Genomic DNA, 21253 nt, shown 5'->3' with positions numbered 1-21253 from the left:
TAATAAATACTGAATCTCAGAAGGTTTCTGCTCCACTGAATTGAAACTCTATCCCTGATTCAGTCCTCAAACCTAGGCTAAACCTAAAGTGGATCCAGACCGAACACTGCTACCTTACCCTGTGTATCACACAAAGCAATAACCATTATATACTTATTACTTTGCTGTGAAATCTTCTGGGTAACTCTCCTATTTTGGGGGGAGGAGGGAAGAGAGAGATTAAACAGAGATCCTGAGAATAAACTGAACTGAAGTCCTGAACATTGAGAGGCACTATAGCTTCAAGTAATAAAACAGTTTTGTTTTGTGGTCCAAGTTATCAGACTGAGGTCTGCATAGTTTGTTTGTAAAAGCAGGCCAGTCCACAGCTGTGTTACCTTGCAGAGGCAAAACGTTCTGAAAAAGTGCAAACAGTATTCACTCCTAAATTGCTTGTGTTAAGATAACATTTATGGGATCTTAAAAGTTTTTATGTTGTATGATTTTGCTTGTTTAGTAGCTTGCTTTGATTGATTAATTACATTTAATAATTATTTTTGAGAAAATACAAGCCTTTGAGCTGTAATGGAAAGCTGCAGTTATTGTACCAAAGATTATATATAATAGATACTTTAAGAAATGGTAGAATTATGGTATGTTCTTATTTTAATGCAGAGGTTGGTTTTTAATAAGTGATCAGTCCATTATATTCCTCACGATAACATTTATTACAACTGTAAAATGGTCTTTATCATACACTCATAATCAGCAGCAGGGTGAATTATGCTGCTTTACATTTTGTTCTTAGTACGATTCCCAGTATCCATCTTCCTTAGTTGCATTGATTGTTTTGCTCTTTTAATTGGTTGGTTTGTGGAATGCACTGAACAGATAGTAGGTCCTTTATCCATAGAATTAGCACAATAGATCAGTGACATCATAAGCTACCTGACACTCCTGCTCTGGAGGAAGGGATCACCTCTGACATTGAGAGCATAGTGCAGCTTGCATGTCTATTCAGTCCTTGCCATTTTGCTGCAACTGCCTACAACTTAAGCCCATTTGGGGGTGTCTGTTTTTGTGATTTGGGCACTTGTCATCTGGAAACTGGACTGAGGTCAAACAAATTTATTCCACGTCACTGAATGGTCCTAGCAATGTTCAGTCGCAAGGACTGATCTGAGCTGAACCAGTAACCAAGGAAAGCTCTATTCCTAGCCCTTCCCATGTAATCCCAGAGCTAGCCAGTCCCCAGGTATTGTTATTACAACTCCTTATCCTAGCAATCGGAACAAGATGAAGGAGTGGATTGGAGGTCATGCTGTGGTGGGAGTATAGGTGTCTCCATAGGCTTAGACAAGTATCCAAACCTTGGAATCAAATCTCAAACTCATGAAACTCCCTCCATCTCATCTCCTCCCCTTCCCTCGCCCTCCCCTCACATTTTTCTGGGTTTCTTTTCCTCACCATGCTATCGTCAGGTTGTTGAATACTGGTGAGGGTCGCTTGTTATCATGCCTTCAAGGCCCAGGAAATCATTTTCATGTATTTACTGTCTTTGACTAATAAGTACCTGGGAGGAATTCTCCCCTTCCCTACAACCCCTAAATGTTACTGTGCCATACAGGGTTCCTTAGCTATCAGGGAGGTGCAGGTATTTCAAAGGAAAACTATGAGCTGCCTTACAGAAGTTTCCACCCAAACTCTGGCATAGTGAGGATGTGTGGAGGGTGCAGGCCACTACAACCACGCTGGGTAGCTCTGAGTTGCAGAGCTTCCCCATAACTCCTAGCAATTCCCTGGGCTGCCTAAGTTGCAATAGAGACCATTTTAGTTCCTGACCAGCATAGGATCACAGAGGCTTAAAGCCACCTTCATACCACCTCCCTTTGGGCAGCTCTTATCTGCACCTGTTAGATAACTCCATGTTACCACTTGAGTGTTCATTGGCATTTTTCAGAAACCCCCCTGTGGCCTTGCCCAATTACCTGATCAGGTCAGTTATTTTCATAGCCTCACATCCGTTTGTCCATATCACACAGTTATGTAAGGAAGCTGATAGAGAGAGCATGGCAGTGAATGACTCATTCCCTCTAGAGGATCCGTCTCTTTAATTCCATCACAGGTACAAATGAAATGAGATCGGGGTTCTCAAACTTCATTCCACTGCAACCCCCTTCTGACAACAAAAAGTATTACATAACCCCAGGAGAGGGGATCCGAAGCCCAAGCCTGCCTGAGCCCTGCTGCCCTGGGGGGTGGGGGCAAAGCCTGAGCCCCAACACCCCGGGCAGGGGGGCCAAAGCCGAAGCCCAAGGGCTTCAGCCCCAGATAGGGGGCCTGTAACCTGAGCCCTGCCACCCACGGCTGAAGCCCTTGGACTTCAGCTTTGGACCCCCCCAGGCTGGGGTGTTGGGGCTAAGGCTTCGGCCTGCGGCCCAGCAAGTCTAAGCCAGCCCTGGCAACCCCATTAAAATGAGGTTGCAACTCACTTTGGGGTCCCAACCCACAGTTTGAGAACTGCTGAATTAGATTAACGGTTTTAGTCCATACTAGTGGTTAGCACTGCACGTTACAGAACATGGCAGAGCTGGAACAATTGCATTTCAAGGAGACTGTAACTTGTGGGTTACTAATGTGGTAGTTAAGTGTCTGAATTATATCTATGACCGATGGGCAAAATTCAGGCCCACTGTTAGAGTTACACTCAGGAGAACTTGAAAATGACTAGAGAGGTGTATTGACAGGTGTCAGAGTAGCAGCCATGTTAGTCTGTATTCGCAAAAAGAAAAGGAGTACTAGAGGCACCTTAGAGACTAACACATTTATTTGAGCATAAGCTTTCGTGAGCTACAGCTCACTTCATCGGATGCATTCAGTGGAAAATACGGTGAGGAGATTTATATACACACACAACATGAAAAGGTGAGGTGTATGTGTAGGAAACGAATTAATTTTATAGTTTCTGAGGTCTGTGGATCATTAATTGGTCAAGACATTAATAGTATTACAGTGTAAATTATACCCTCAGGTCTATCCTCGCCTTGACAGCAACTGAGGGCAGAACGTGATCCCTAGCAATGCATTTTGTATTGTATCAGAGGATCCTATTACACATCTCTACTATTTTCTACTTCTCCTCAGGGACATATTAAAGCACCTGATGTCTCCTTAGAGTGGGATCCACATAGGGGCTTGGATGTTATAACGCTGAGTGTCACAGTGCTTAACTTTTAGATGCCTAGAAAATCCCAGGAACAACACTGTGATCCTCAAGCCAAGTTAGGTGCCTAGCCTCCCTATACATACCTGGGGAGAGACAGGCACCGAAGAATACAATCCGCAAATGCCAGAACACAGGGCAGAGAGAGCTGCCTATACTAGCCAATGGGAGATGTGTAATGTATGTAATGCCATTGTACATGTTCCATGTCTATCTGCTACAGGGTATCTGTCTGTGTCAAGATCCTTAGCAGGGGAGTAGTAGAGTGTGGGGGAGCAAGAAACAATGCAGCAGCTGAATAAACAGATCCAACAGTGACGACAATGAGGTCGGGCTCACAATGCAGCTACTATTTTAACTGTCTTCCAGCACCAGGAGCCCATGAGTGAGTATGGCTGTGCTGAGGGTGGGGGCTGACACAGACCTGGTGCAGTATATGGTTCCCTTACTGATGGAAGGGAGGGAGCATGCAATATCCCTATAGGTAGACAAGGCATGTCCGGTGGTGTTAACAGCCTTACGAAGTTTTAAAGAGGTAGTGTTGGTCTAACTGCTGATAGTGAAAACACAGTTTGGGGCCCTGTGATGTCATGGGGTCCCAAAAACGAATATATGGAGATGTCTGGCAGCACAGGAGAAGACTGGCCTACATACATTGAGTGGTTGGAGCAAGAGTTTGTGCTTCATGATGCACCAGATGAGAAGTGCCTTCATTGCTGAATTGTATGGATGGCAAGACATGCCACCTACTTCGAAGTCTGACATCTCTAGACAGCCGGTGCACCAAGACTTTTGAAGAGCTAGTGACAATATTACAAGAGCGTTTTGCACCTAAACCTTTGGAGATAGCTGAGCACTTTAGATTCTATACGCGCAATCGGCAGACAGGTGAAACCATCCTGACGCATGGAGCTTCACTACAAAGATTAGAGGAACAATGCAATTTTGGAGATGCCCTGAGGGATCAACTGGTTTGTGGTATCAGAGATGAGGAGACCCAGAAGCATCTCCTGATGGCAACCACCCTCACATTCAAGAGAGCTCTGGAGACAACTGCCTCTATGGAGGCTGCCCTCTGAGAATCGCATGGGCTTCAATCAGTGGGTAAGAGTGAAGTACATTACATTTCAAGGCAAAAAGACAAGACAGAGTCACAGGGAAACTGCTATTGCCATGGCAAGGGTGGACACAATGCAACTGATTACCATTTCCAGCATAGGACTACTGGCACTGTGGCAAAAAGGGGCACATCCAAGCAGTCTGCAGGTCTGTCTGGCAAGAAGAGACCTGAAACATACTGCAAGGTGCATGTTTTGCAAGCCGAAGCTAATAGCAGTGAGTACTACTTAGTCAAGTTAAGCACTGCATGCCTGGAAGTGGCTTGAATGCAGGAAAAAGGCAAAGAAGGCATCTGGGTGACACCTGTGGTAAATGGGAAACCTCTTAAGATGGAGTGGGACATAAGATGGAGCTGTGTCTGTGATTTTACACAAACAATACCTGGAAACCTTCAGCAACAGCAAGTTGGAAATGACAGACTAATATTATACTGAAGACGTACACAGAACAGAAAATCAGTCTCTTAGGAGAACACAGTAAGTGAACAGCACAAGGACTTCTACATCAGTAAAAACTGGAGGATCAGCATTGTTTGAATGAAGTTGGCTGAAAAGCATTTGCTTGGATTGGCAATCCATCAAGGCTCTTCAAATCTATCAGAGTGCTAGCTAATAACAATATCTGGAAGAGATTCTTTCTTGAGCTGTGTCAGTGTTTCAGAAAGGGCACTGGGCACCTGAAAGTCATCAAAGCCAACATCATTCTGATAGACGGGTCAAACCCTCAGTTCTTCAAGGCTCAACAAATGCCACTTGCCACCACTTGCAGTTGACAAGGAGCTGGAATGTCTGGATGGTATGAGCATACTAATCAGGGAGAACTGGAGTGAACAGGTGACTCCCATTGCTCTTATCATGAAGAAAAATGGTGCAGTAAGGGATTGTGGTGCAGTAAGGAATCCTGTGCACCAGATGGAACAATATCTTTACATTGCATTCAAGATATTTTCTTATCACTGGTCAGAGGGGAAAAATTCTGCAAACTGGGCTTAGTTCAGGCTTACCTGCAAGTGGAAGTAGAGGCAGGGTTGAGGAAATTCCTCACCATCAATGCTGAAAAAGGCTTGTTTCAGTACAACTGACTGGTATTTGGAGTGGCATCTGCTCCCCGTAGTCCGGCAGAAGACATTGGACGAGGGACTCCAAAGAATACCAAGTTGTGGGTGTTTCTTACATGACTTCGTTGTCACTGGATCCAGTGAGGATCACTTGAAAAATCTGGCGCAAGTTTTCAAAAGGTTGGAAGAATGTAGATTATGGATGAACCATGATAAATGTGAATTCTTCGAGGAAGCAGTGACGTACTGTGGACACATCATAGATGCTAAAGTTGAAGCTGTTATGAGGAAGCCTTACCCTGAAGATGAGTCACAGGTTTGCTCATTCATCAGGTTCATTAATTATCACCATAAATTCTTGTCAAACCTAGAAACAGTGTTTTACCCACTGAATCAGTAGCTTCAGAAATGGAAGCAGTGGAAATGGACTAAGCAATGCGAAGAGGCTTTCAAGAAGGCAAGGCAACTAGTTACTTCTGAGCAAGTATTAACTCACTACAACCTAGAGCTAGCAATCTCCTTGGCATAGGGCACATCACCCTGTGGAATTGGACCAGTGATCTCCCTAGTGATGCCTGGTGGCCAGGAATTACCTATTGCTTTTGCTCCCAGATCCCTTAAGTCCAGCAGAACATGACTATGCCCAGATAAACTGTGAAGCCATGAGTCTGGTCTGAGGAGTTAAGAAATTTGGACATTACCTGTATGGTAGGAAGTTTTTCACTCGTGACAGAACATAGACACTTGTTGCCCATTTTTAACCCCAGGAATGCGGAAATGGCCACTGCTCATGATCAGAGATGGGCTTTATTCTTGGGGGCCATAACTAGATGTCCATCTTAAGGGAACAGCTCAGCATTGAAATTGTATCCAACATGACTTCCACTGTTGGATACAAGCTCCACACAACAAAATGAACTTACAACTGTTGAAATGTTCAGTGTGGCACAAATTGGCATACTTACTATTACTTAGGAGATACCGAAACAAGCAACAAGCAGAGACATTACCTTAGCAGAGTTATATGAAGCTACCTGAAAAGGCTGCAAGAAAGAACCAGTGGAGAGCTTAAACCATTCTGCCACAGGAGGACTGAAATCACAGTTGCTCAAGGATGTCTGATGTGGGGGATTCATGCCATCATACCTATGAAACTACATAGAAACTACAAGAGTCCTGGAGGAGCTGCATGCTATGTATCTTTGTGTAGTCAAGATGAAGGCATTGACTAGAGGATATGTATAGTGGCCAGGTATTGACCAACAGCTAGCGAAGAACTGTTTTGACGGTTAGATGGTGCAAAATATGTCCGGCTTTGCACCACTTCATCCTGGAACTGGCCAACTGCTCCCTGGGAGCAGAATTCATCTGGATTTCACAGGCCCATGCTTGGGTACCAATTTTCTAGTAGCTGTGGACGATTATTCCTGAAGTTTTTTGCATATCATCCATGACTTCTGCAAGTATCATACACATTCTACAAAGCCTTTTTGCTTGCACAGGACTGCAAGCAATGTTGTAACCACAATGGTCCACAATTTGTTTGTTTCAGCTGATTTCCAAGCTTTCATGAAAAGTGACAGCATCAGAGATGTCATATCTGCACATGCCATCCTGCAACAAATGGCTTAGCGGAATGTGTTATTCAAACCATGAAATAAACTTTGAGAACTGCTTGAGGGACAAACATGTTATTTAAAAAAGGTCAGGAGGCCACGTTGATGCTTGTGCCACATGAGCAGTGCAAAGAAAGCGGAAAGTCCCCTAAGGGAGCTAAAACCACAAACAAGTCTCCTGCTGGGGATTCCCCTGCATGGGGGAGTCCCCAGTGTATATAGAGACAGCATAACCAGCTCCTATGCCTCCCTCCTTGCAGCTCCCAGGGAAGAGGGTGTGTCAGAGTGGGGGAATGGCTGCAGTGTGCTGCACTTTAGTTATCCCCAGTTGGCATTTGGCCACTTTTGTACCATAAGCAGCTTGTGCACATTACAGCAGCCCTCAGGCTGCTCTACACTGGCTAGAGCTGTAATAGGTAGCTAGTTCTCATTTTCTCCTTTCCTGGGCTGCCTGGTGTGGAGGAGGGAGCCATCCTTTCTTTAGGCACTCCTGTAGGTTCAGATAGAACCAGTCGAGCTTCTGCATTACATCCTCTGGGACTCCCGCAGCCAGTCATGGAAGAAAGCAATGTACCAACCACAGCTACACATGGCTCCCTTCCTTGTGACAGACCTGTAATGACCCTGGCTGAGTAAGAGTTACAGGATCAGGCTGTAGTAGGGCCTACAAATCAAAGGCAAACACAGTGTTTAGGGTTTGTCATCTCTTCAGTTTTCAGTGTATTGAAAGTGTCTACTGTTCTTGAAATTAAAAAAAAATTGTTAGCAAACTGAAAAGCCTTTAAAATTTTGGGCCAAAAAATTTTCAGTTTGGGGGTTTTCAGTTTGTCAATTAAAAGTCCAAAAACGTCCATTGAAAACTTTGACAAAATGGATTTCCTTCTATTCTTTCTGTAATCAAAATCTGCAGTGGGAAAAATAACCTTTTACTGACCAGCTCCAGGAAGGACACAGACCAGAACCTGAGTTTTATATTGCTCTTGAACTCAAAGAAAAAACAACTTTTATTAATCTGCTAACAAAGCTATCTATGTACATTAGGGGGAGGTCCTTAGCTAGTGTAAATTGTCATATCTCCAAATGGACAATTTATACCATCTGAGGATCTGTCCCTATGTCTTTATTCTTGTTAGTAGAATATTTTGTTGAAACTAAAAAGCATTTAAGTAGGAATCCATTAAAGAGACACAACGTGGCAAATCCTCAGTCTTTGTTCAAATGTTCTGCAGATAATCTCCCACAGGTTTTGCCTGAGTGAGGTCTGAATAAAAAACAAGTCAGTGTTACAGAATTTGCCCCCCCTCCCCGGCCCCCACAGCACCACATTGTGGCTTTACCTGTTTTTCATTTCTTCAGCAGCTCCTCTCTTCTAAACAGGCTATATTCACATTCATTATCTTAGCATTAGAACATGCCTTGTGTGACTGAAAACATTTGTAAGGAGCAGGGAGCATGTTGCTGTTTGTACCCAAACAGTAATCAAGATCTCAACCAGTGATGATGGGCTGTCAGCTATTTTTTTTTTTTTTTGCACTAACCACGTCTGACACTAGCAGCCCACAAGCATTTAGCTCAAGGATCTGGCATGGGAATCTAGATTAAAACCATCGGAAGAATAGTCATAAAGCTGAAACAAACCCTGAAGTTATGCTGAAGCTTTCTCGAGATGAAGAGTGTCTCCATGAGGAAGAAGAGAAAGGAGAAGGAAGTCGATGCATGATAAACTGGATTTTTCTTCTTTCCTTGAAGAAATGTAATCTCTCCCTGTCTCTCTCTTAACAAATTGTTTCCATACATACTGAACTCAAGAGCTACAGATTTAGAGAGCAGACTACTAGTGCCTTGTCCTTTTGGTTCCTTCATCCTCTTGCTTTTTCCCCATTGCTTGTTACTAACACGTGGAGATGTGTTGTAGCATCAATCTACTTTTAACAACAGCCAAGGTTTCCTTGATGAGGCAGCCTTGTGGGTTGCTCTACCGTTTGAACATTTTTCTTTGATGCCTCAGGGTGCTGTTTGCATCTTCTAAACCAAATACTCACAGGGCAATCTGGAATGTACATCAAATCCAAACACATGCATCCTATCTGGAGAAACATCAAAAGCCTTAGGAATTATTTAGCAGTGTAACTGTAGAAATGGGCTGGGAGGGAAAGGAACTCTTAGGGCAAGAATGGGAGAAGTAATTTTGTTACCTCTTACTTTGCTTTCACATTTCTGCGCATCATTTCATAGAGCAATATGGGCCTAGTTCCAGCAGCTCCCATTGACTTCAGCTGGAGCTGTATGTGCTCAGACCTTTTGAAAATAAGGCCCTATGTGACTCCCAGGTGGAGAATTATCCCCTGAGTTGGGAACAGATTCTAGAATTATTTCCTGAGATGCTATTGCCTCATCATTGGAAATATTAAATGCAAAGTGCTCTGTTTAAAAAAGGTCATATTTGGCACACACTGAGCATAGAACATCTTGCCACAGAGAAGCCATTTTGCTCTTGCTAACTCACACAGCTCCCAGAGACGCTAATGTGCGACACACCCAGGTAGTGACTGAAGGACAGACTCCCTGATAGAGGCAAGAGCTCTAAATGGCTATTTTGCAGAAGAAAAATGCATTTTGCTGAGTGTATAAAAGATGCAATTTACAGATTTGGCTGTGGTTGCACATGGCACAGAGACTGAAAACTCTCTCTCTTGTCTATACCACAGAAATGAGGCAGACAACCAGAACGCAAACTTCATGTCAGTATCTACTAACTCTCTACTAATGACTTCAACCTCAGCCAAGATAAGGAGAAAGAGACTGGAAGGAGAATGGAAATACATAAGCAGCAACAAAAGCAGGTTACTCAGGATGATCACTTAGTACTGGGCCTTTTTCAAATAGGCAGCCCACAGGGCTGTGGTTTTGTGCTACACAACACTATCCATCCAGAGAGCCCTCTCTCCCATGAAATCAAAGATTCCTTGAAAGCCTTTCATCTTGGTTTCTGAGGTGGATAGCTCCAAAATAGAGGAGCATTTTTGTGTTCTGAAGACTGGCTGGTTCAGAGATTGATGCTGAAATATAGAGCCTTTCACCTCTTACTCGCTGGCTCATTCCCAAGCAGGCCCAAAGGCAGTATTGTCTGTCACTGGCTTTCATCAGGGATCCATTAAGGAAGTCTCAACCCCTAGACACACTACCACATGGGGCACCTTGCAGCTCCACCTCTGCATCATAGCCTGCCACCCTTATCAAGAATTTTATAATTCATTATAACAAAAATTTTGGATGGAATTCTAAACCTTATGCTTCAGGGCCTAAGCCAGTCTCCAATTTGTAGAGATCAGGGTGAGACCAAATGGGGATGCGGAGGCAGATTAGCTCACATCTGCTTACTGAAGAGTTCTTACACCTTCCTTTGAAGCACCTGGTACTGACCTCCGTTGGAGATAGGATACTGGACTAGATGGATCTTGGGTCTAATCCAGTCTGGCAATTTTTATGTTTCACGTGGGGCAGCTGGTTGTAAATCAGAACAACCTTAAGGCTACTGTAATTTATGTAATTTACACCAGGGATCAACCGAAAAATTGAGGGAAACATCAAGCAGGCTTTATTGCCTTCCTGGTCCAGAAGCTGGCCAAGAGAATCTGGGCCATCAATTTCATAAGACAACAACAAAAGGTAGGGAGAAGGGACAGAACCCCTGGACTCGAATTCTTGTTGTTTTGCTACTGTTCATTTGGGATCTGACCGGAACATTGAGTCTCCGACACTCTTAAATCACATTTGTTAAGAAGGAATGTTTGTAGCATCATGTGACTTTTCTCTTCCTTGTTGGTGTCGTCGCATTCTTTCCCAAGGCTTTGCTATTTGTTTGTCTTTCAGCCTTGCTCATTGCGTGAATCTCTGCTTGTACTGGATCTCCCCTCTTCTCTCCAAGTCGACTTTTTTTTTTCTTTTCTTTTTTAAATTTTTGCTGTCGTCCTGCCTTAGGTCATTTACTGTTATTCAGTTGATCCAATTTAGCTAGTGAAGGTAAAATGAGATAAGATGAGGTTGGCAACAAGAGTATTCCTGCTATTGACTCCAAGAATTCTTTGTCATATTTGAGCCAAAAGACCTTGTGAAAATGAGTCACAAGTAATATATGTAAGCTAAATGAAAGGTGAACACACGTATGTCCCTATGGTTATGCCGTGAATACCTGGGTTAAATTAAAGAGAGTTGCTTTATAGGACATCTGTCTGATGTGCCTGCCAGACTGAAGTGATATTGAACTATGGCTGGCACAATAATGCACCTTTTTTTGCTTTTGTAGATGCAATTTTCTCTGTGTGCCTTTAGCTTCTGAGGCCAAAAGGAATAGAAATGTACTATATAGTACCAGTGTTGGATGCTCAGCTGTCTCACATTTGTGCTCATGGCCTACTTTTGTCTTAAGCTGCTTCTCTCCTGACTCGATTCCAAAAATCCAGCTGTAGAAGTGGCAAGGGCAGCTGATTAAATGGGCCCCTAAAGCCTGGAGATTGGAACCTGTCTCTGAGGTAGTCAGAGTCCTTTGGGCACTGGACACAGGTAGTCATCAACAAAGTATCTTGCTTCTATTATGTAGATAATCAGGTGATTCGAATCAACCCCCCCCCCAATGTTAAGCGTTATCTTGTCTTCATGCACATAGGTATGAAGAACGTAGTTTTGAAGTCTTTACTGTGATGGGTGGTGAAGAATTTCAACAGTGTGCTTGCACAGATACTTCTTACTTTACCCTGTGATAAATCTTGTGCCCCAATGGCGAGTAACCATTCATTGAATATATTCAGTTCAACAACAACAAAAGCCCTTTCTCATAAACATAACGAGGAAAGGGGGCATGACTACTTGGCAAATCAATGCATTAAGAATCACGTGCTAGTAATGTTTACACTTTGGTTCTTAAATATATGTACAGAGTGTGTGCATAGTGTAATACAGACCTCAGCTTGTGGAATTTAGAGGAGGACAATCATGGTGGGGGAAAACGCCTCCTAAAGAGCAACTTCCCACTTTAATTTTTTTTAAAGATAATTGTCATTTGGTACAAACTGATCCACTCCAGAAGTTACACGTTTGTTTTCAGAAGGATTCTTAACAATCCCTAGGAAAAGCCAGCCTACTAGAGAGGCTTTAACACTCACTTCCCAGAGAGACAGGGAAATTCCATCAGAGTTTGGGAAAAGCATGTCAACAATCCCTTCTATTTATTTTAGTTGTTTATTATTTTATTACAGTAGTATCCAGAGATCAGAGATCGGGGACGTATGTCTTGTACGAACATGTAGCAAGGAAATAGTCCCTGCTTAAGTAGCTTACAATCTTGGTTAATTACAAGATGCAATCAGTGGATGAAACAAACAAATGAATGGGAGCTGGAAGAGGCAACAATAATACAGGCATGCTTTCCCATAGGTTAGCAGTGTGCACAATGTAACTTTTAGCAAGGGGTCCCAGGAGCCTACTCCAACACATCACAGCTTATTAAGGCACAACTCCCATTGACATCAGGGGGAGCTGTGCCCCAATCAGAACTGAGTGGGAGACTTCAGGACTGGATCCAAAGTGATGATCAGGCACACTCCAATGAATCATTGTGCTGCCTAGTGCTTGCTTAGTGCTATGAAGAAAGAGAAGACTGAAGGGGAACACAAAGCATCTTTTTATAATTACTGATCCTTTTTGGTTTTTGTTTGTCTGAGCCCTTGTCCCTAGAAATCAATAACAAATTTTGTAAATAATTATAAGGAGGTCTCAGTGGGCTGACTGGAATTTCAAGAGAGAGATGTAATGTGGTTTGGTATTGTTATCCCTCCCACCTCTGATTCTTTTGCATGCAGATTTCTTTCTTTGGCTTATTCCAAAAAAGGTTGAGAGGTGCGGGGAACAGCAGTGTTAATGGTACCACTAATGTTTGTTTCCATTTACTTTTACATGTGAAATGAATCCATTTTGGAGAAGAACCAGACTGGCCAGTAAAACCTTTCACCCCTATAAAGTGTACATTTGGTTTGATTTTTGGCTCGGTTCCCAGAACTAGTCACAAGTTTTATCATAAAGCTCTAGTTCAGCTCAAGTTTTGTTAGTTCAGTACAACCAATCCCCTCCTTTTAAAAGAAAGGAAGAAAAAGCAAAAGCTTTTGTTCATTCTGAATGATGTTGGAATTTTGGAAAAAGTCTTCTAGGAAATAAAATTAGCCTGGTTTATAGATAACTGGTCATCATCAACCACGAGAAAACAAACTGAGTTTATCTGAAATGTATAAAATGATATATCTACCCCTTATATTAGTCAAAGAGTGACTAATCATATAAACAATGGATCGGCCACCAGCACACAATTTACTACAATTTATGAGAGGCACAAGCTTTCATTGCCAGAGTCTACTGATCAACGGAAAGTGATGTTGACTGCTGGAGGGAAGATGCATGCTATATTTTCAGTGAGTTTTTAAAACACATTTCTTTTTGAACAGGCAACCTAACTGCAAGAATTCCCATAGGAAATAAGTAAAACAGAATTGGAAGGTATTACACAGTACGTACACAGCAGTAGAACTATTGGTCTGATCCTGCCAGCTTTTCATGCACAGAAACCTCCAAGTTAGGTCTAAATGTAATTTTAATTGGTGTCTGGGGGAGTCTTTCCATTGACTTTAATGGACTGGTTGTTCCTTTACCCACTAAAGAATTATTTGAACATAATGCCAAGGAGCTAATAGCTATGCAGAAGTCAGCTGGTATTGTAATATGGTCTTGTACTTAAAGCACCAGATCTGGGTTTGATTCTTGGTTCTGCCAAAAGCTCCCTGTGTGTCTGGGACAAATCACTTAATCTTTGTACCTTCGTTACCCAGCTATTAAAATGGTGATGATATCCTTTCTTTGTCTGTCTGATCTCTTTAGATCAGAAACTCTTCAGGGCAGAGGCTATGTATCTGTACAGCACCTTCTACAATAAGGTACAGATCTTGTCTGGAGTGCCTAACTGCTACCGTAATGCAAATAATATATGTCTGGTTTTAATTTAGTGCATGAACTAATTTAGGGCCAGATCTTCTAAGGGGGCTCAAGGATCTGGTCCTAAATGTATTAAGATTCCCAGATGCACATCTAATTTAGAGTTAATGAGACAATTATTCTATGTTAATAACAATCATACCAATAGTCTTTTAAGTAAAACAACACATAGTTGGCGATCCCTAAGTAATAGGCTTTTGGAAGTCATTGATAGTAAATTAATGACATAGGTAGGCAATCTATTTAAGCAAGTATTTCTATAGCAGGTATATATTGTATATTAAAATGATAATCTTAATTTCAGAGGAATACTGCCTATGTAATCAATCGATACATTGATTACATAGTTATTGAACCAATTCATTAGAATTAATGTAATTCTTATTAAATCTACTGTGAGAAGCATAATTTTGAGAGCTTTACCTGAAATCCCAGAAACAAAGTTAAAAAGCAAAATAATGAAGGGGCTTGTGCGCACTTTGGACAATAAGAGAAAAACAAAGCAGCAAGGACTACTGCCCAGATCCTCAAGGGCCAAATCCCATATGGTGGTGTGCACATCTTGTGAGGTACTAAGTGCCTTCCATGCTCCTGGCTTTCAGTGAGGATACAGGGTGCTCTCAGGATTAAGTCATAAGAGTAATAAGAGCCAGCTGGTTAATTACTTTTTTAGTTTCAATGCATTGGTTCTTTGAAATTTCATCCCAGAAAAAAACAAGAGGATATGAGAAGACTGTGGTTTAATTAAGGTCATTTTAGGATTGCAGTAATTCTGTGCCTCACCGCTCATATAGGAAGTGACTTTTCATTGACTAGCACAAGAAACAGAGAGGCTAGCAGCTCAGGTTTTGCAGCCTGGATTAATGTTGAGTCAAAAGTTCCACATTAGATCCTTTACTTGGAGTTTTATAACAGGACTGTAAGTATTAGACCCAGGCTAAAAAACTGGCATATGGAAGTCTCAGCTTGGGGAAATGATTTGACACAATTTACAATCAAACTAGTTTAGATTAGTTTAGTTAAAGGGTGTTCACACCCCATTCCTCCATTCTTCCCTCTCCAAATAATTCTAACTCACTTTTGGAAATATCACCCCAGAAATCTTTAATGCTTTTTATTTTTTTAAACCAGGACTGGATGAACTCATTTGGAAAAATAATAGCTAATTATTTTGTTCAGAAACAGATCCAGATGTAAGAATATAGATAGATATTACTTAGAGTACTATGCATTTGAGTGGATTGTTGTAGGTTAAATGTTGATTGTGGTTGAATGTCACACACTGGGTTGGCAGCTAGGGCTTGATCCAAAGCCCACTGAAATCAATGGAAAGACTCAAATTGACTTTGCTGGGCTTTAGATCAGGGCCTTTATACAGAACCCCTTCAATGTGAGCTGTGCTGAACGCATATCTCCTTATACCACTTAAAAAGAGGCTTTTTCCTTCTAAGGTTCAATATAAGGCAGGAGTTCCTTCAAATCCTTCTCGAAACTCATTCTTCTTTTTAGATTTGAACTGCTCACTGGCAATGCCTCTCTCATGCCTCACACCTAAAGTTTCAATAGCATTTCAATACACGTATAAGATATAACAGAAGAACAAACCTCCTTGGAACTAACAAGACACATGCCAAACACAATTCTTCAGTATTACATCCAGATCCTCCCCCACACCTTTGTCTATACCTCAGCCAGCATTGGACCTGATCTTGTCATTCAGTAGGACCTTGCAAGAGGCAAATTAGCAACTCACAGGACCCGGGACCAGGATTGTAAGCTGTTCAATCCGGGAGCCTTGTATTCTTACATACCAATAAAATACCACACGCACCAGTGCCACTATATAAATAATGTGCACAGCCTTCAGCTGCACTGAGTGTGCACTCAGAGGTGTAAGGGTGAGGGATCTACAGCACAATTCTCTTTCCCCAAATCTTGGCTAAGCCATTGGTCATACTGACAACCCTAAAACTGCTCCAAGTTATATTGCCTGCAGCCAGTGATACTGGCTGAGAGCCATGCACTCCACCTTAACCCCTACCCAGACCTCGTAACCGCCCCCTACGCCGGAGTAGGGAGTGGCATAGAGCCAGCTCGGCCAGGTTGTGCTACTAAAGGATTCCTCAGTGATGGGGGAATTCTTAACTGCCCTCTCTTTAGGGCAGCTTTCTGGCAGCCTTGCCCTTCCTCATCTGCATGAGCTGGGGCCCACTGGACTGAGTCTAATCATTCTAATATCCAAGACTCTAAAGGAAAGCAATTAGACTTGCCTTTCACTAGATCTAGTTTAGTTGCTAGCTTTCAACAGTCTGAATGAAATCCCCTTTAGGAGAAAAGAAAATGGAGCTTGGATGACTTTGATCTTCAGGATTTTATTCAGTTTGCATTTACACCGGAGAAAGTGAGCTCTGAATCAGGCCCTATATATTCATTTGCTCAGCTGCAGCTTCCACACATCCCCATCCCCTTGGCCATTTCTGAGATGTTTAAATGTACATATTTATATTTTGTGCTGTTTTCTCATGTTAACCAGGGAAACTGAACAATAATGGAACCCTGTCAATACAAGCAGTGCTCTGGGAATTGACTAATTAACGGAAACCTCAGCCCTTCTGGGATATTTCCAGGTTCCTTTTTTTTTTTTTTTGCTGTCTCAGCAAATATGGTAGTTGAGCTACTAACTACTTTCAGATGCTCTCTGTATTTCCAGAAAGAAATAAAGAACATCCATGTTGCTTTAGAAAAGGTAATGTTTCTAAAGAATGCTTACCTTCTTACCAGATGCTTCATGATGGAGTGAAGGATTTATCTCCAATGAGTCCTCTGTAAGTGGCAAAATATTTATTCTGAAGTAGAGGCAAATGACTGAATGTGACATTTGAGCTCCATTATTTTTACTGAACTGCTTATCGAGCATGCCTGATGTTACTCTAAAATAATTCTTCTGGTAATGCAAGGCAGGGAAATCTTATTTAAAGGACGGCACATCAATTTGTCTGTTCTCCTATGGGCATGGCAAATAGTTTTTTATAAGGTCTACTAGGCAAGGGGATCAAACTTGCATAACTAAGTCAGAAAGAACTCTTGTTCAATTCAACAAAAAAAGGAATGCCACAAATATTGTGTGGAATATTGTGCCACAAATACTGTGTAGTAATAATAGGTATGTGTGTGTCAACTGTTTAGCTTTCAGGAAGTGTATAAAGGGCCACATTCTTTCCCTGAGGCTACAAACCTCTTAGTCTGTGGGGTGAGGAGTGGGGGAAAGAAACTAAAGTAGATTTTTTTTCTATGTGTGAGATTTAAATCGAATTGCTCAGGTCTAGCTTTGAACGTAGGAAACAATCTCTCCTCCTTGTCATGATTACTTGCTGTATGTAGTATTAATGCTGTTTATTTATGAATGAACACAATCGAGTTCTGTAACTCATGAAAATCTTTCACATAATGTGGCAATGGGATAGTTTCTCTAGAAGTGCTCAAAACCATTTGCCAGAATTTCAGTCACTAATGAACAAGACTCAGTGGGCTACATTTTGAACACAGGCACCTGCAAATGTGCACATGTATTGTGTAGGGCCAGAGAGAGACCTGTATATGCAAAGCACAAATATGCATGAGAAAAACCATGCAACAGGCCACACATGTATAAACATTTAGTGTTTGTAAGTTTACAAGTTCTCTTTTGTGCATGCAATTAGCTGTTTTACATCCACAAATGTTTCCTTTGTAGACACTTTTCTTGTTGACCCATGAATGTGCTTATTTTGTGAGTACACTTTTGGCACCTATATTTGGAAAGTGTGTGTGTGTGTGTACACGCATATCATAGATGAGGCTGGTAGTCCCCCCTGTTGTTAAGATTGCCCAGCACTAGCCATTATATGACCCTGTTTTTGGTTGCTTTGCTAATATTTAACTGATTGGGCTGAAATTTTCCATGCTGGATATCTGCCTCAGGCTTTCTTCCCCTCTGTCCCCCCAACAAACCGAATCAGCCATTTCCAAGAATACAGCATATTTTCCCCATGCTAAAAAAAATAAGTGGCCAACTTTTCTTTGAAAGTCTCTAGTGGCCCCCTTGTGTTGAAACAGGAACTTGAACTTTTGTTGTAGGTGGTGGCCTTTTTGTCAGGGATGTGCCCCTTGTCATCCCCATGAAAAACTGACCACTTTGGCCTACTTATAAGCCTTTGAAAAAAATCACACTTTGCACATGCTCAGTAGAAATTCCTTAAATTTTAGCTGCTGAATTCTCTGAAGAGTCTGTTGATACCACACATGTTTCAGCCTGGGGCTGAACAGGACTTTCTCTGCAGTTGCAGGTCTGGGCTGCTGTGGGAAATGCTGGATCCAAGTCTGAGTACCTGAACAGAGCAGAGAGCCTGTCTTTTCTGTGCTCTAATTGTCCCCCTGCTGTACCCAGACAATGTGGTGGAGAAAGCTGCCTGATTTGAATGCAGCGGGAACAAGAGCCAGACATACAGGCCTGTGCGGGGAGTAAATTTCCAAAAGGAGTCTGGGGTGGAGGGAAACTAGGAGTGTAAGCTGCCAGGAGGAGGGAGAGGGAAACTTACTGTGAATTGGAGGAGGGAGACTGGGACTAGCTGGGAAAGGAAATGGGGAGGATGGGGGTACTAGGAGTCAGTAGCTGGGAGAAGTCTGAGACCAAATGATGATAACTGGCCTGGGATGACAGGTTGGGAGAGAGGGAATAGACAGGACTGGGACAACTAGGTTAGAGGGGACAAGGCAGAAGGGGTCATACTTGCTGGGAGTATGCAGAGGAGTCTGTGCCCATGAGACACACTCACCCCTAGACAGGGGTGCTGGAACAATTTTTATAGTGCGGATGCAGAAATAAAATGTAACCCTGTGTACAATGGAAACCACTTCAAGCCGGGGGGTGCTGCAGCACCCCCCGCCCCTCTAGTTCCAGCACCCATGCCTCTAGAGCCTAAAATGGAATCTGTGATTCCTAAGCCTCACAATTCTTCTGCTGTCAGCAAGTAGCTGTGAACCCCAATGGCAAAGTGTCCTAACCCTTCTAGTGCTGGTCAGCATAGAGGATGACAACCTACTACTGCTGTGTGTTACTATGTTCCCTCAAGAGGCAAAGGTCTATACTGTGGAACTAAAGGTTCCAACTCCGCTGATGACCCATGTGTGTGTTATTATGATGCCACAGGCTGGAACTTCTGGGTTTTTTTTTTCAGTTTGCTTTTTAGAAACTGAGGAAAATACACTTAAACTATAATAAAAGAACATTATTAAGATTACAAAATCAAGCACTCAAAAATTAGGAAATTCCAGAATTAAGGTGGCCTGTGCTACCTTAATTGGCCCCCTTGTGCCTATCCATTAGGTCTGGTCTTTAACTACATGATCACACAGTCTTCTGCAAGGCTTGAGTGTTAAGAAAATCACTTCAGAGGTCCTGTGTACCATGGGTAAATTTTATATGTAAAGAATGCCAGGTGAAATTCATACTGGGTTTGCTTAAATATTCTCCAAGGTTCGATTCCCTGCGAGTGGCAATGGTTGCTGTCCATATAGTACTGTGAAACAAGGAGATGCTACATTTTGCCTTGATTATCAGGAAGTGTCAGAAGTATTAAGAGCAAAAAAATTTCCAATTAGCTAAAATTCTCACACTGTAGTCCTGCATATCAGCATTTTTTTAAAGCACAGATGGTCATTTATGTAACACTGTTTGCAAATGTGGCTGTGTTCCACAGCAACAGGAAAACGGGCTACATCTGCACTGTAGGAGAAAAAATATAAATGAACAAGAAGCTGTGCAAACATTTAAATTACAGGGAAGCAGGACCGCGATAAGCACTGAACTACACGAGCAGGAAGACAACGTTAGCCTCACCCAGGCCCTCAAAAAATGGCCACGTTTCTGGTCTGCTCTATTGTACTGAGTGGAAGTTTATGTGTGACCTTCCTTCCCAGAACTTCCTCTGAGAGGAAATGTTGTCACTGTTCAGTAGGGGGCAATTGTTATGTATTCAAAACTGGAAAGGAAAATAGCATCCATAAAGGCAACAAAGTGGAAAGGAAGCAATGAGAACTTGCCATTTACACATTTGGAAATTATCAGAAAGGTCATTCTGGCTCTCTATCACCTTCTGAGTTGAGGAAAATAAAACAAGACCAAGATAGCAAAATAATACTGCTTAGCAGGGTCCCTAAGTCTTACACGGCATCCGTTAAAGTCTCACAACACCACTGTGAGGTATGTCACTTACATTAAAACTGTGACTGCCAGAAGATGGGCTGGATGACGGCATGGATCACGTGATAATTGCCCTGTTCTGTTCATTCCCTCTGAAACATCTGGCAGACAGGATTCTGGGCTAGATGGACCATTGGTCTGACCCAGTATGGCCGTTTTTATATTCTTATGCTGGATCAGGAACACCTGGGTAATTCTGGAGCCATACTTTGTGACTGACCCCTACTTCTCTAATGGGATGGTCCAAATCCTGGAGATCTGAATATCTATAAACATTGGGGAACTGGACCTGAACTTCAAAGCCAGGGCCTTTGCTAATCAAGATTGCCCTGGGCTGGATTCAAATAATTATTCTAGTGATGAAATTATTTGTATTCCGTTAACTTCTCTTTCACCTATCTGACTCCCTGCCATGTTTTGTTAAAGTTTTCATTTGGGGGCAATTATACTTGTGCAAGGGAAACACTTCTGGTGAGTTTTCATTTCAATAAGGGAGGGTAGAGGTGATTGTGATGGTGGAGATGGGTGGGAGTGGGGGAGGTTTCTAAATGACAAAGGCCAGAAGCTGGCTCTAGCTCTGACCCCTTTTTACGGCCATAGCTGTGCACAGAGCTATAAAGCTGCTTAATCTGCCACCTGGGGAATCCTTCAATGCCAGGGGAATTACAGAGCAGGTATAATTGGTCCTTCACACAGTTCCCAGGACAGCGGCCATGTCAGGGGTGCGACTGGGGAAATGGAAGCATGACCAGAGCTCTACTATCCCTAGTGAGTGCAACAGCATGTTAGGTTCCATGGCTGCAGATGAAATTTAGAGCAGCCTTGAGATGCTCTAAGGTGCACCAGAGGATATACTAGGTCCAGGATTGGGGAACTGTGAAGAAGGATTAGAGCCACCTTTGCCCCAATCCTCTGACAACCACTTGCACTAAGCCGAGCTCAGCCACAAACGAAGATTGAATATTAAATCTTTAACACAG

Source organism: Lepidochelys olivacea, assembly GCF_965140295.1.
Source record: "Lepidochelys olivacea isolate rLepOli2 genome assembly, chromosome: 3".
NCBI classification, from domain to species: domain Eukaryota; kingdom Metazoa; phylum Chordata; order Testudines; family Cheloniidae; genus Lepidochelys; species Lepidochelys olivacea.
This window is presented reverse-complemented; position numbering follows the sequence as displayed.